The following is a 12,565-nucleotide window of genomic DNA, read 5'->3' as shown; positions in this document are numbered from 1 at the left end:
CCCTCCTGGTTCACAGGTCGGCCCTCAGCCACTGAGCCACACTGGCCACTGAGCCACGCCAGCCGGGCTGAGACACGTATTTTAAAGGTGAGAGAGTGAGAGCTAAAAGGGAACAACCCACATGCCCATGAGGGTGAACGCGTGTGGTCCGTCCGCACGATGGACCGTTATTCAGCCACGAGAAGGAAGGAAGCGCTCACACCTGCCTCCGTGTGAATGAGCCTCAGGTGCAGGACGCTGAGTGCGAGGCCAGACAGAGGCCACACAGTGTCAGGTCCCATTGGCAGGAGGTGTCCAGAGAGGCAAGTCCATGGAGATGGAGCAGATGGGTGGCTGTCGGAGGGGGCGGGGGTGTGGCTGCTCACGGGGACGGGGTTCCTGGGGTGATGAACACGTTCTGGAACCAGGTAGAGGTGCCACCGAATTGTGCACCTCAGATGGTTGAAGTGGCAGGTCTCCTGTCCGGAGTTTGCCGCACCGAGAACGCAAGAGGAAGTGCGCCGTCCAGGTGAGCGCGGACGGGTGTTCATTACAGAGTTTTCAAGTTGGCCGTCTGCCTGGGCGTTTTCACCGTAAAGTGTCGAGGGGAGCGTGGGGTGACGGTTTTCCAAGACTGTGTGAGACGGGATTCGGCCAGGGCTCAGAGCCTCTGCCCTGGTGCTGGGTGAGCAGCAAGGAGGGGCGGGAGCTGGGAAGTGCTGCCCGCTGTGCTCCGTCCCGAGGGACACAGCGCATCCACAGCCACGCCCGTCTCGGTCACCGTCCCTTCCTGTGCCCATCCCTTCCTGTGCCCGGTGAGCCGGCTGAGAGACAGTGGGTTTACCCCGATGAGCAATGGGGGTGCAGAGATGTGATCCTACCTGCCCCTCCAAGAGGAGAAACAGAGGCCCCAACCTAGGCCACTGGCTCTCTTTCTAGCCTCCCCACTTCCCCTGCCCTAATCTGCTGCTTGGCATGTGGGCTGGGCCTCGTGGCACCACCCAGTCCTGCTGCTGGGGCTGGGATAGAAGCAGCTGCAGGCAGGTGGGACTCCCCGGAGTCCTGGCCCACAGCAGCCTGGGGGCGCCGTCCACCTGGGGGAACGGGTGCGGCCGGGAGAGCTCACCCCATCCTCCTCCACACCCCGCGTGGGCGGCCCTGGGCATGAAGCCCTCGTGTGGGTGGACAGCCCGCACTCCCGAGGGGGCAGGTGTGGCTGGACCTCATGGGGAATTCGGGCTCGGGGTCTGGCCTCGCTGATGGTCAGAGTGGGGGCAGGTGGAGGCCCGAGATGCCTGCCTCCCGGACACGGACACCACGGGGCCGCAGCTGCTTCCCGGCCTCCGGGAGGGGCTCTGGTCTCAGGCCGCCTCTGGGAGGCGATGGAGAGAGCATCCCAGCCGGGTGCACAGCCCTGAGGTTCCTGCCCGCTCCCCTCCCAGGCAGGGAGCTGCTCTTTGCTCCCCTGGGTCAGGCCGGCCCCCCTCCCAGCCGGCCCATAGCCCAGAGGCCTGGTCTGGGGGAAGCTGCACTGAGGGTGGGGACCGGCTCTTCTGCCGCCTTCCCCCTGGCATATGGCTCCTCCACCCGCCTCAGGCGGTGCCAGCGGCTCCCCCTTCTCCATGGCAACTTAGCGCAGTGGTCCCAGTGGAGGAGAGAGAATCAATTCTCCCTCTTCCCTCCCTCCCTCCTTCTCCCCACCCCTTCCTCCGGGACCTTCCTCCTCATCCCTGCTCCAGGCTCTCCCATCCTCCGCTGGCTGTCCGTCAGTCCATCCCAGGGACCTCTGGGCTTCGAGGCGCCCTCCCGCTCTAGGCATGGGCGGCGCCCTGAGGCCGTGGGCATGGGGAGCTCTGCGGAGGACCTCCAGGGGCCTGGGGGGCAGCCTGGCTCCCGCGGCACGGGGCTCCCAGCGGCTCTAACACAGCGTCCACCTCGCCCCCTGCTTGCATTTTCTGCCTGAAAGGTAATATTCTGCTCTGACGGTCACCTCTCACTGCTGATCAGGCAGGCAGCTCTGTCCTGGTCACGTGGCTGCTGGTCTCCTCTGAGGAGCGGGATGCAGGGAGAGGCAGGCGGGGGGAGGCCGAGTTTGGGGGCCCAGGGACCCCTCCAGGGCAGTTGTGAGTAGCGGGGCTCTGGCCTCCTGGAGCTTGGGTACAGCTGTCTGTGCCTGTGCAGCTTCCCATGTCATTGGTACTCTGTGAGGACAGTCTGCCGACGCGGGGGGGGGGGGGGGGGCGGGCGCGTTAGAGGCAGGCATGTGCACCCCACCTGGGGCCGCTGGGGCGCAGGGCTCCCTGCCTCATCCTCCCTCACCTGACGGTGCAGTTCAGGGGGGGAATGTTTAGTCTCGTAACCAGGACTTTCCGAGCAGATGGCGCAGGAGAGGCTTGGGCGGGCTGATTGGGGGGGGGGGGGGTCCTGCCAGCAGGGTCTGCTGGGGACAGTCCCTCCTCGGAGTCTGTTCAGACGGGACTTGAAGGCATTTTCCATCGCCTCCTCCCTGTCTCCCAACAGGAGGGAACTGGTGAAGTTAACTGTGGGCGCCCCTCCCAGGGGGAGGGGGCGCAGTCTCTCCCAGTACCTCTGCCCCGTGTGCAGCGCGGATGGAAAAAGCACCCCCTTGTCAACAGGGCACCTCCCGTGTTGACGGAAAGTGAGGCCCGAAGCGAACGGCTTCGCATCCAGTTCTTAGAAGCCGAGGCTTTGCTGGGTGTCTGAGAGGAAGCCCCGTGTGATCTTTAAATAGAAAGAGGGTGCCGAGCGGCCCCTCTGACTCACAGGTTATCAGAAATGGCTCTCAACTCCGAACTCGGACCCAGCCTGGGGCACAGAAATGACGGGGGGGCGGGGGGGGGCGGTCTAGACACTCAGGTGTGTGTCCCCGAGTCAGGCTGCTGGGGGGATCGCTCTAACAACAGAATCCCCGGACCGTGGCCCGAGGGGGCTCCCCGCGGCTGCTGCGGTGGCGCCTCTTTAAACTGGGTTTGTTCCCGTCCCTGAAGCCGCCCCCTCGGACCCGGACCCGGCTTCTCGGCTTCTCGGTGCTTCCCTCTGATAAGCGGTCAGTTCCTGTTGGGCGGGGTGAGAGGGATGCGCCGGCTGAGCCGGGCTTGTTTTCCCTCTGCCGGGAGCCTGGAGTCTGTCACCCAGACCCTCCCGGCATCTGGACGCTGTGCAGGCTTCTTAATGACATTACCCGCGTCTGGACTCCCGGCCGGTCGGCCGTAAATTCTGACGGTTTACGCGCCCTGGAGGGTGGGGAAGGCGGTGTGCCGGTTTTGTTTGGTTTGCTGGCAAACGGAAAATCTGATGTGACACGGAAAAGGTCAGTCGTGTGAGTGGCGGCGCTCTGAGCTCGGGGCTCACAGCCTCGGTGGGGGGCTAGCCCAGTGCGCCCCCCCCAACTGCTGGGGTTCCTCTGCTCTGGGGTCTCTCCTGGGCGGCCGGGTCGGGTGGCTTTGATGACATCCGTGTGCGTTCCGGCAGCAAACCTGAAGTCGGAAGGAAGGCGAGCGAGGCTGGCCTTGGGCGGGGGCCTGGGGGGCGGGGGGGCTCGCGCCACAACCTTCCTGCTTTCATCCCGGGACTGCGGGGCGCTCCGTGCCAGCCCCGCCCTCCCCGTCCTTCCTCGGGGTGAGCCCACATAGCGGGACTAACTTGGAAGCCTCGCCAGCAGCCAAGAGGGTGCGAGAGCAGGTCGGAGGTGGGACCAGCTGCTCCTGGCTCCACGGGCGCAAGTGTGGGCAGCTCATTCCAGGAAAAGTGGGGTAATGGCCGTGCTGGCCGGCTCTCAGGTGGTGAGTGGTTTCGTGCTTTCATTCGGAGGAGCTCTGGGGTCCAGGGAAGGTGCGGCGGGCAGCCCGAGGTTCACAGACCTCACGGAGCTCAGGAAGCTCCGAGGGGAAGTGGCTTGTTCCCCCTGCGCTGGCGGGCCATGCGTGGAGCCCACCTCCCAGGCTGTGCCGGGCGGGACAGGGACTGTAGGGCCCGGAACCACCTCCCCCGGGAGGCCTAGCCAGTTCCCTGTGCCGCCCCCCCCCCCCCCCCCACCCCATGCCCGGCTTTGAGAAAGCCTGTGGAGGTGGTCCTTCACGTCATACGTGAACGGCTTAGGAGACTGTGCAGGAGGGGGAAGCTCATGAGTATCACTCTCCCCAGTCTGTCCTGGGATGTCCCTGAACACACACATGCACGCAGCCACACGCATGTGCACGCTCTCTCTCACACACACACACACACACACACACACGCTCATGCACACTCACACCCCATGCACCTGTGCACACAGCCACACACACACGTTTCCCTCCTGCCATGAGGCCACGCTCACCAGTTGCATTTGGCCCCTGACAGCTCCGTCTCCCGTACGCCTGCCCTTTCTGTTGGTTGCTTTCAGCTCCGTGTCTTACTTGAGTAACACAGACCGTCCCGTCCGCTCTGGAAAGAGCTGTCTCTGTGTGTGTGTGTGTCTCTCTCTCTTCCTCTTTTCCATGTCCCCCGGGCATGCTGAGCTCTCAGGTGTGTCACCGAGATCAGCACGCCTTGTCCGCAGGGGACGAATGCCAGCTCTGCAGCCTGGGCTCCCGAGGGCCTCGGGGCAAAAGGAAGGGGCGTTGTCCGATCCGAGAGAGGCTGAGCTTAAGATGTGCTGACGCCCTGGCCGGTTTGGCTCAGTGGATAGAGCATCAGCCTGCGGACTGAAGGGTCCCAGGTTCGATTCTGGTCAAGGGCACATGCCCAGGTGTGGGCTCAATCCCCAGTGTGGGGTGTGCAGGAGGCAGCCCATCAATGATTCTCTCTCATCATTAATGTTTCTCTCTCTCTCTCCCTCTCCCTTCCTCTCTGAAATCGATAAAAAAAATAAAAAAAAAAGATGTGCTGAGCTACAAGGCCATGTGTATGTGAGTGTGTGTGTATGTGAGTGTGTGTGTGTGTGTGTATGTGAGTGTGTGTGTGCCCACCTCCCCACATTGTGCATAGTTTGGCATCTTTAGCTTAGCTCTCCATTTCTCCCCATTTTTTGGTTTATTTCCCAGGGCAAGGCTTAGCAAACACTGATACAGAATCATCTTCTTCTTCTTTTTTTTTTTTTTTTTGTTAATCCTCACCCGAGGACATTTTTCCATTGACTTTTAGGGAGAGTGGAAAAGAGAGGGAAAGGCAGAGAGAAACATCAATGTGAGAGAAACACATCAATTGGTTGCCTCCTGCACGAGCCCCAGCCAGGGCCCGGGCTGGGGAGGAGCCTGCAACTGTGGTACGTGCCCTTGACTGGAATCGAACCCGGGACCCTTTGGTCCACAGGCTGACACTCTATCCCCTGAGCCAAACCGGCCAGGGCTAAATATGTTTGTATTGATTTCAGAGAGGAAGGGATTGATTTCCGGGAGGATCGGCTGTGTCCTGCACGGCCCCCACTGGGCACTGAGCCTGCAACCCGGGCCTGTGCCCCGACCGGGTTCATAGGTCGACACTCAACCACTGAGCCTCTGTGTCCGGGCCCGAGAGCCCTTCCGCTGCGTGGCCAGCCCCGGTCCCTGAGCGGTCGTTGGAGGGAGGGCTAGCCCCAGCCAGCCCCTCGCCGTGCGGACCTCCCCAAGCAGAGCCGAGCAGAGGAAGGGAGAGGGAGAGAGAGATAGAAACATCCATGATGAGAGAGAATCATGGATCGGCTGTCTCTTGCAAGTCCCCCATCGGGGATCGAACCCACAACCCAGGCATGTGCCCTTGACCGGAATCGAACCTGGGACCTTTCAGTTCACAGGCCAACACTCTATGTACTGAGCCAAACCGGCTGAACCAGGATCTTAATACTCACCTCATAGGCACCTTTGCAAATATCACCTCCTTTATCAATCTGCAGCCACCCTGGAAGTGCTTGCTGTTGTCCCACTTTGCATATGAGCAAACGGAGTCTCTGAATGGTTGAGTGGCCGCCCTGGGAAGGCAGAGCCAGAACTCAGATCGCTGACTCATTCCCTCACTCATTCATTCATTCATTCATTCACTATCTGTCAGACATGCAGCCTGCTCTGCACTGGGCCCCGGGCGGAGTCCATCCATCCAGTTGTCTGAGGAGAGAAAAGGAAAGCAGGCCCGAGACGAGGGGGCAGCCCGGGGCCTGAGTGGGGAGCCCCTCGCGGCACCTCCCCCCGCCCACTGCTCCCGCCGGAGTGTGTGAGTCAGCGCTGCTCTGTAGAATCTCCATCGCCTGGGTCCTGGTCCTCTCGGCTGGGGGTGGGGGCAGCCTGGCTCACTTTGCTTTAAAATCTGTTACGACATCGTCCTGTCACAGAGCGGGCTGTCTGTTCTGTGCTGAGGACTTCGGGGTGGTGCTGGGAGCAGCGGGAGGTACCGTAGCTGGCAGTGCCTCAGTTTCCTCGTCTGTAACCCGCCGATAGCACCGCCTGCTTCACACACCTCAGTGTGAAGGAAGCAGGTGTGAGGGCGCTTGGCAGTGAACCCCATGATTGGCACGGGGATGGGAGGCGCGTGATAGGATTGTCGTCACACGAGCACTTAGCATTCCGGTACCCGTCTCTCTGACGGCTCAGAAAAGGCTGTATTCATGTGACGGCAAGTTACGTCCCCATAAACCCTTCCTAAGTTCGGTATCGTAAGTGGAAGTGCATTTGCTACCCCAAACCTACCGACGTCACAGCTTAGGCCAACCCCCTTCCCACCGGCTCAGACACTCAGCTTGGCCTACAGTTGGGCAAAATAATTTTTTCTTTCTTTATTTAAATGTTTTTTTAAAAAAATATATTTTTATTGATTTTAGAGAGGAAGGAAGAGGGGAGAGAGAGAAACATCCATGATGAGAGAGAATCATGGATCAGCTGTCTCCTGCAAGTCCCCCACTGGGGATCGAACCCACAACCCAGGCATGTGCCCTTGACCGGAATCGAACCTGGGGCCTTTCAGTTCGCAGGCCGACGCTCTATCCACTGAGCCAAACCGGCTAGGGCTACATATGTTTGTATTGATTTCAGGGAGGATCGGCTGCGTCCTACACGGCCCCCACTGGGCATTGAGCCTGCAACCCAGGCCTGTGCCCTGACCGGGTTCATAGGTCGACACTCAACCACTGAGCCTCTGTGTCCGGGCCCGAGGGCCCTTCCGCTGCGTGGCCAGCCCGGTCCCTGAGCGGTCGTTGGAGGGAGGGCTAGACCCAGCCGGCCCCGGCGCCGTGCGGACCTCCCCAGGCAGAGCCGAGCTTGGTGGGAAGGAGCGGACCGAACAGCCAAACGTGCTCTGTTCCGTCCGACCTTGTGGCCGCTGCCTGCTCTGTGCCTCCGGGTCCTCGCCTTGTTGCTACGGTGAGAGGCACGTTCCTCACCAGGTCCCATCGCGCCCTGAAGCAGCTCAGGGGGCGGCAGGGAGGACAGAAGGCGTCTCACACCCTCAGGCACCCACCTGCTTGGGAGGGCAGAGGGCGAAAGCTGGTCGGGACCTTGTCCTCGCCCCCCTCTGCTGTCAGCCGCGGCGTGAGCCCTCGGAGAATTCCCGGGCCTCTCCGAGCCTCAGGCTCCTGGTTTGCACCACAGGGTTAAGGGGGGTGCCCCCGGGGACAGAGGGGACGGTGCGTGCAGCACATTTGTTCGCCCGGCGCCCTCACCTCGCCTGGCGCCTGGTGAAGCACTTCACAGCTTTCCAGGCGTGGGCACAGCGTGAGCACAGCCTGCGACTGCCAGCGGCTGTCAGGCTGTGGGGACGGGGACCAGAGCTCCATGCTAAAGCCTTGCCGGGTGACCTGCTGGGCCTGCTGGGCCCTGGATGGTTGGCTGGGTCCTTCTCCAGGACTCTGGGCTCCTGGGATGGGAGACAGGTGTGTGTGTGTGTGTGTGTGAGGGGGTTACGGGGGGGGGGGCGGCGGGGGGCGCCTCTGGGGTGGCAGGAAAAGCAGACCTTGTCAGCCCAGGACCCGGGTTTGAGTCCCAGCCACGGGACCTGCAGAAGTCGCTTAATCCAGGAGCCCGCGTTTCCTGGCGTGGAATGGGGGCCGTCCTCTGCTCAGGGCGCTGGCTGACAGTCGTGAGCCCGGGTCCCTCGCCTGGCCCCAGAAAGAGCAAGATGCCAGGGCGGTCGCTTCACACGGCTTTCGTCCAGTGTAGGACTTTAAACAAAGGACTGGTTTCGAGTGGCCACCGCGTACCCTGCTGTTCCAGCCTCAGGGCCAGGCCGGCTGCGGCTCCTCATCCCCAGGTGCTGGGGAGCCGGTGCCGTGTTGGGCCAGCGGGACCTCTGGTTAGGAGGCAGGGTCTCTAAGCTGCCTGCGGTTCCTCCAGCCGCTGAGGGCACGCGGCAGGGGTGCTGGTGGGAAAGTGAGGCTCAGGGCGTGTCTCGCTGTCAGAGTGGGGTGTGGCTGAGGCGCCAAGGAGGGGCCTCCCCTGGACCCAGAAAGAGAGCAGGGGCCAAGACTTATATGTGGGTCTCCCTGCCCCCTCCCCCCCATTTACTGCTGTGGAGGGGCCCTGCTGGCACAGGTGACGTCCCGCCCTGCAGCGTTGGCACGGTCTCGGCATTCCCGGGGCTGGCTCTCGCCCCACAATCCGTCCGGGTTGGGCCGACACATGAAGGGGCATATCGGCCTTTAGGGGCGTCCGCGTCCCCCACAACCAGCCGGCTTCCTCCTCTGCTCCCCCACGCGGGCGGGTGTGCCCTGAGGGCGTGAGACGGACAGAGACGGCCCAGACGCTCCCAGCGCGCCTCTGGGGTGTCAGCTTGGCACTGGGGCAGGATTTATTACACCCCCTCCCCCCCAGCCGTGCCCTGTGCAGGGGAGGAGGTGGGTGGAGCCTTTGGGACCTGCCTGCCTCACCAAGGGGCCTCCCTGGCCCCGTCCAGTCCACGGATGGTCTCCCGGCTGGGTCCTGCCCTGGACCCTCGGCTCACTGCCAGCCCACAGTGCAAACGTGGGGTCGTGTTAGCACCGGGCTCAGAGCTCACGCCTGGGGGTCCGGCTGCTTGGCCGCGTCTCCCTGTGGCCCCGTGAAATGTCAGCGAGAGGCCCGGGATCTTTCCACACAGAGAACTTGAGTGAACTGTCCAAGGTCAGACGGCTGCTCTGGGCCGGAGCGTGGACGTCCATCACTGAAAACAAATATTGGCCAGGAGCCTGTCTTTACGGAGCAACCGCTCCGGCCGGCCCTGGGGAGCCACCGGGCACAGGACGCCCAAGGCGAGCCTGCGGTGACATTGCGGTCTGGGAGAGGCCGGGAGGAGGTGTAACGGGAAGAGGTGTCCCTGGGAGGAGGTGTACCCGGAGGAGGTGTGCCCGGGAGCAGGTGTGCCCGGGAGGAGGTGTACCCGGAGGAGGTGTACCCGGGAGGAGGTGTACCCGGAGGAGGTGTACCCGGGAGGAGGTGTACCCGGAGGAGGTGTGCCCGGGAGCAGGTGTGCCCGGGAGGAGGTGTACCCGGAGGAGGTGTACCCGGGAGGAGGTGTACCCGGGAGGAGGTGTACCCGGAGGAGGTGTAACTGGGAGGAGGTGTACCCGGAGGAGGTGTACCCGGGAGGAGGTATAGCCGGGAGGAGGTGTACCCGGGAGGAGGTGTACCCGGGAGGAGGTGTAGCCGGGAGCAGGTGTAGCCGGGAGCAGGTGTACCCGGGAGGAGGTGTAGCCGGGAGGAGGTGTACCCGGGAGGAGGTGTACCCGGGAGCAGGTGTACCCGGGAGGAGGTGTAGCCGGGAGGAGGTGTAGCCGGGAGGAGGTGTGCCCGGGAGCAGGTGTGCCCGGGAGGAGGTGTAACCGGGAGGAGGTGTACCCGGGAGGAGGTGTGCCCGGGAGCAGGTGTGCCCGGGAGGAGGTGTGCCCGGGAGGAGGTGTGCCCGGAGGAGGTGTACCCGGGAGGAGGTGTAGCCGGGAGGAGGTGTACCCGGGAGGAGGTGTACCCGGGAGGAGGTGTAGCCGGGAGGAGGTGTACCCGGGAGGAGGTGTACCCGGGAGGAGGTGTAGCCGGGAGCAGGTGTAGCCGGGAGGAGGTGTAGCCGGGAGGAGGTGTACCCGGGAGGAGGTGTACCCGGGAGGAGGTGTAGCCGGGAGCAGGTGTAGCCGGGAGCAGGTGTACCCGGGAGCAGGTGTAGCCGGGAGGAGGTGTGCCCGGGAGGAGGTGTAGCCGGGAGGAGGTGTGCCCGGGAGGAGGTGTAACCGGGAGGAGGTGTACCCGGGAGCAGGTGTGCCCGGGAGCAGGTGTGCCCGGGAGGAGGTGTACCCGGGAGGAGGTGTACCCGGGAGGAGGTGTGCCCGGGAGCAGGTGTTCCCGGGAGGAGGTGTAACCGGGAGGAGGTGTACCGGGAGGAGGTGTACCAGGGAGGAGGTGTACCGGGAGGAGGTGTACCGGGGAGGAGGTGTACCCGGAAGGAGGTGTAACGGGAGGAGGTGTACCGGGGAGGAGGTGTACCCGGGAGGAGGTGTTCCCGGGAGGAGGTGTACCCGGGAGGAGGTGTGCCCGGGAGGAGGTGTACCCGGGAGGAGGTGTACCTGGGAGCAGGGCTCTTGGAGCCAAGGGGTCTCAGTCACCTGACCAGGCGCCCCCACCAGCAGGGGCAGGACATGGAGATTCCAGTCTTGGCCACCGTGTGGCCTCAGCGAGCCTTCCTTGTCCTCCACCTGCAGGGAGAGGTTGATCCAGGCCATTGTTCTTCCCCTCTGGGGGGCTTCCCAGTGCCTGGGGGAGGGGAGCACGTGTGAAACATGGGGACCTGGGCCTCCTCTTCCGGATGCCGGGGAGGCATGGCCAGGAGCCTGCCCGAGAATAAGCTCACTGGACGATTGAAGCAGCTCATTTCTGTGCCTCTGAGATCTCGGCGCTCCAGCGTCACCGTCCCCCGACCCCTAGCCTTGTCCCTGGTACAGCCGAGCTGGGGAGCCAGGCTGGGGAGCAGGGCAGGGGAGCAGGGCAGGGGAGCGCCAGGGTTTGTAGATCTGAGCTGTCTGAGCTGCAGGGACCCGGGAGTCCTGCCGTTTCCAGGTGCCTTGGTCAGCTCTCCTTCCCCAGGGAAAGGTACTCCGACGTGGAGGGGGGCGGGGGGCAGAGGATGCTGAGGCAGAGATGGGGTGGGGTCAGACATTTCTCTTCAGGGAGACCTGAAGTCCCTGGGTTAGGACCTCACCCAGGGAGTGTTTCCACCCAGTGGCTGCGTCCCAAGGATCTGCAGGGCTGGGCTGGCCGCCCGGGCGTGGGGAGGGCGTGGAGGGGGCAGGGAGGCCGGGCGGCTCCACGCCCAGTGGCCACCTCCCCTCGAGTGTCTTCATAGCGGACTTCCCTGAGCTAACTGGGCTGCGGCCCTGGTGACAGGCTTGCTCCGTCCTCCCCGGGTGCCGGTGTCCCCCTCCCGGCCAGCGGGCTGTTCTCCCGTAGGCGCCCCTGCAGGGGACACTGGGTAAGGCCCAGGTGGTCAGCTCGGGGTATGTCCTGGTTTCTCGGGGCTGCGTCACTCCAATCTCTGCCTCCGTCTCCACGTGGCCGTCCCTCTGCGTGTCTCTCTGTGTGGCTCCTCTTCTAAGGACGCCGTCACTGGGCTTGCTCTATCCTAAATCCAGGATGATCGCCTCTAGAGCCTGAGCTAATTACACCTGCACAGACCCTGTTTCAGTGAAGGTCACATTCTGAGGTTCCTGGTGGAGGGAATTTGGGGGGACGCTCTTCCACCTTCTACACCCAGCACTCACAAGGCCCCCAGGTGAAGGAAGGGCAGGCCGGGGTGCAGCGGGCTGGCAGCGGGTCCCAGGAGGCAGATCTGGGGCTGGTGCAGCCTCAGGCTCTGTCGTCAGCGAGGGCAGCTTCGCCTCTGTTAACAGGCTGCGAGCGCCCAGAGCAGAGGAGGTGGCGGGTGCCGGGGCAGCCACCCTAGAGGAGGGTGTCACTTGGACTCCCACCTTAAGGGGACCCGGAGAAGAGCCACCAAGACCCCAGGTTGAGCCCTGGGAGGCAGACCACTCATGGAAGGACTTTCTAGCACAGCGGTTCTCAACCTTCCTAATGCCACGACCCTTTAATACAGTTCCTCATGTTGTGGTGACCCCCAACCATAAAATTATTTTCATTGCTACTTCATAACTGTAATTTTGCTACTGTTATGAATCGTCATGTAAATATCTGATATGCAGGATGTATTTTCATTGTTACAAATTGAATATAATTAAAGCATAGTGATGAATCACAAAAACAATATGTAATTATATATGTGTTTTCCGATGGTCTTAGGCAACCCCTGTGAAAGGTCGTTCGACCCCCAAAGGGGTTGCGACCCACAGGTTGAGAACCGCTGTTCTAGCAGGACCTTGTAGGTAGTGAGCCTCCCGTCCTGGGAGGTAGTCCAGTGGCCCTTGCAGGGTCAGTGTTGCAGGCAGCATTGCCCGAGAGCTCTGAGCCTCTGCTTGTCTCAGGGCTGGACGGTCCCATCGGACAGCCGTCGAGGACCTCGGGGACCCTCCTCCCAGGACAGGCTAGGGGATACGGCAAGGCCAGCCCCAGACGCTAGCTCCACCCTCCGGCTGGGTCCTGAGGTTGCAGTCAGCAAACCCGACCCCTTTCTCTGCCCCTCTGCCCTGTCGGATTCCGAAGCTGGGTCTCCT

General features: G+C 62.9%; 1 protein-coding gene across 1 annotated transcript in view; it reads left to right on the top strand.

The window, feature by feature from the left end:
- The first annotated feature begins 1,752 nt into the window (after nt 1-1,752).
- PITPNM2 (phosphatidylinositol transfer protein membrane associated 2) overlaps nt 1,753-12,565 on the top strand; it is a 53,950-nt gene continuing 43,137 nt past the window's right edge. Inside the window, 1 exon segment of the mRNA XM_070399405.1 lies at nt 1,753-1,945. The gene's annotated coding sequence lies outside the window, so the exon portion shown is untranslated.

Source organism: Myotis yumanensis, unplaced genomic scaffold (assembly GCF_028538775.1).
Source record: "Myotis yumanensis isolate MYYU_CA2020_CCGP unplaced genomic scaffold, mMyoYum1.0.hap1 SCAF_19, whole genome shotgun sequence".
Lineage (NCBI taxonomy): Eukaryota > Metazoa > Chordata > Mammalia > Chiroptera > Vespertilionidae > Myotis > Myotis yumanensis.
This window is presented reverse-complemented; position numbering and strand designations above follow the sequence as displayed.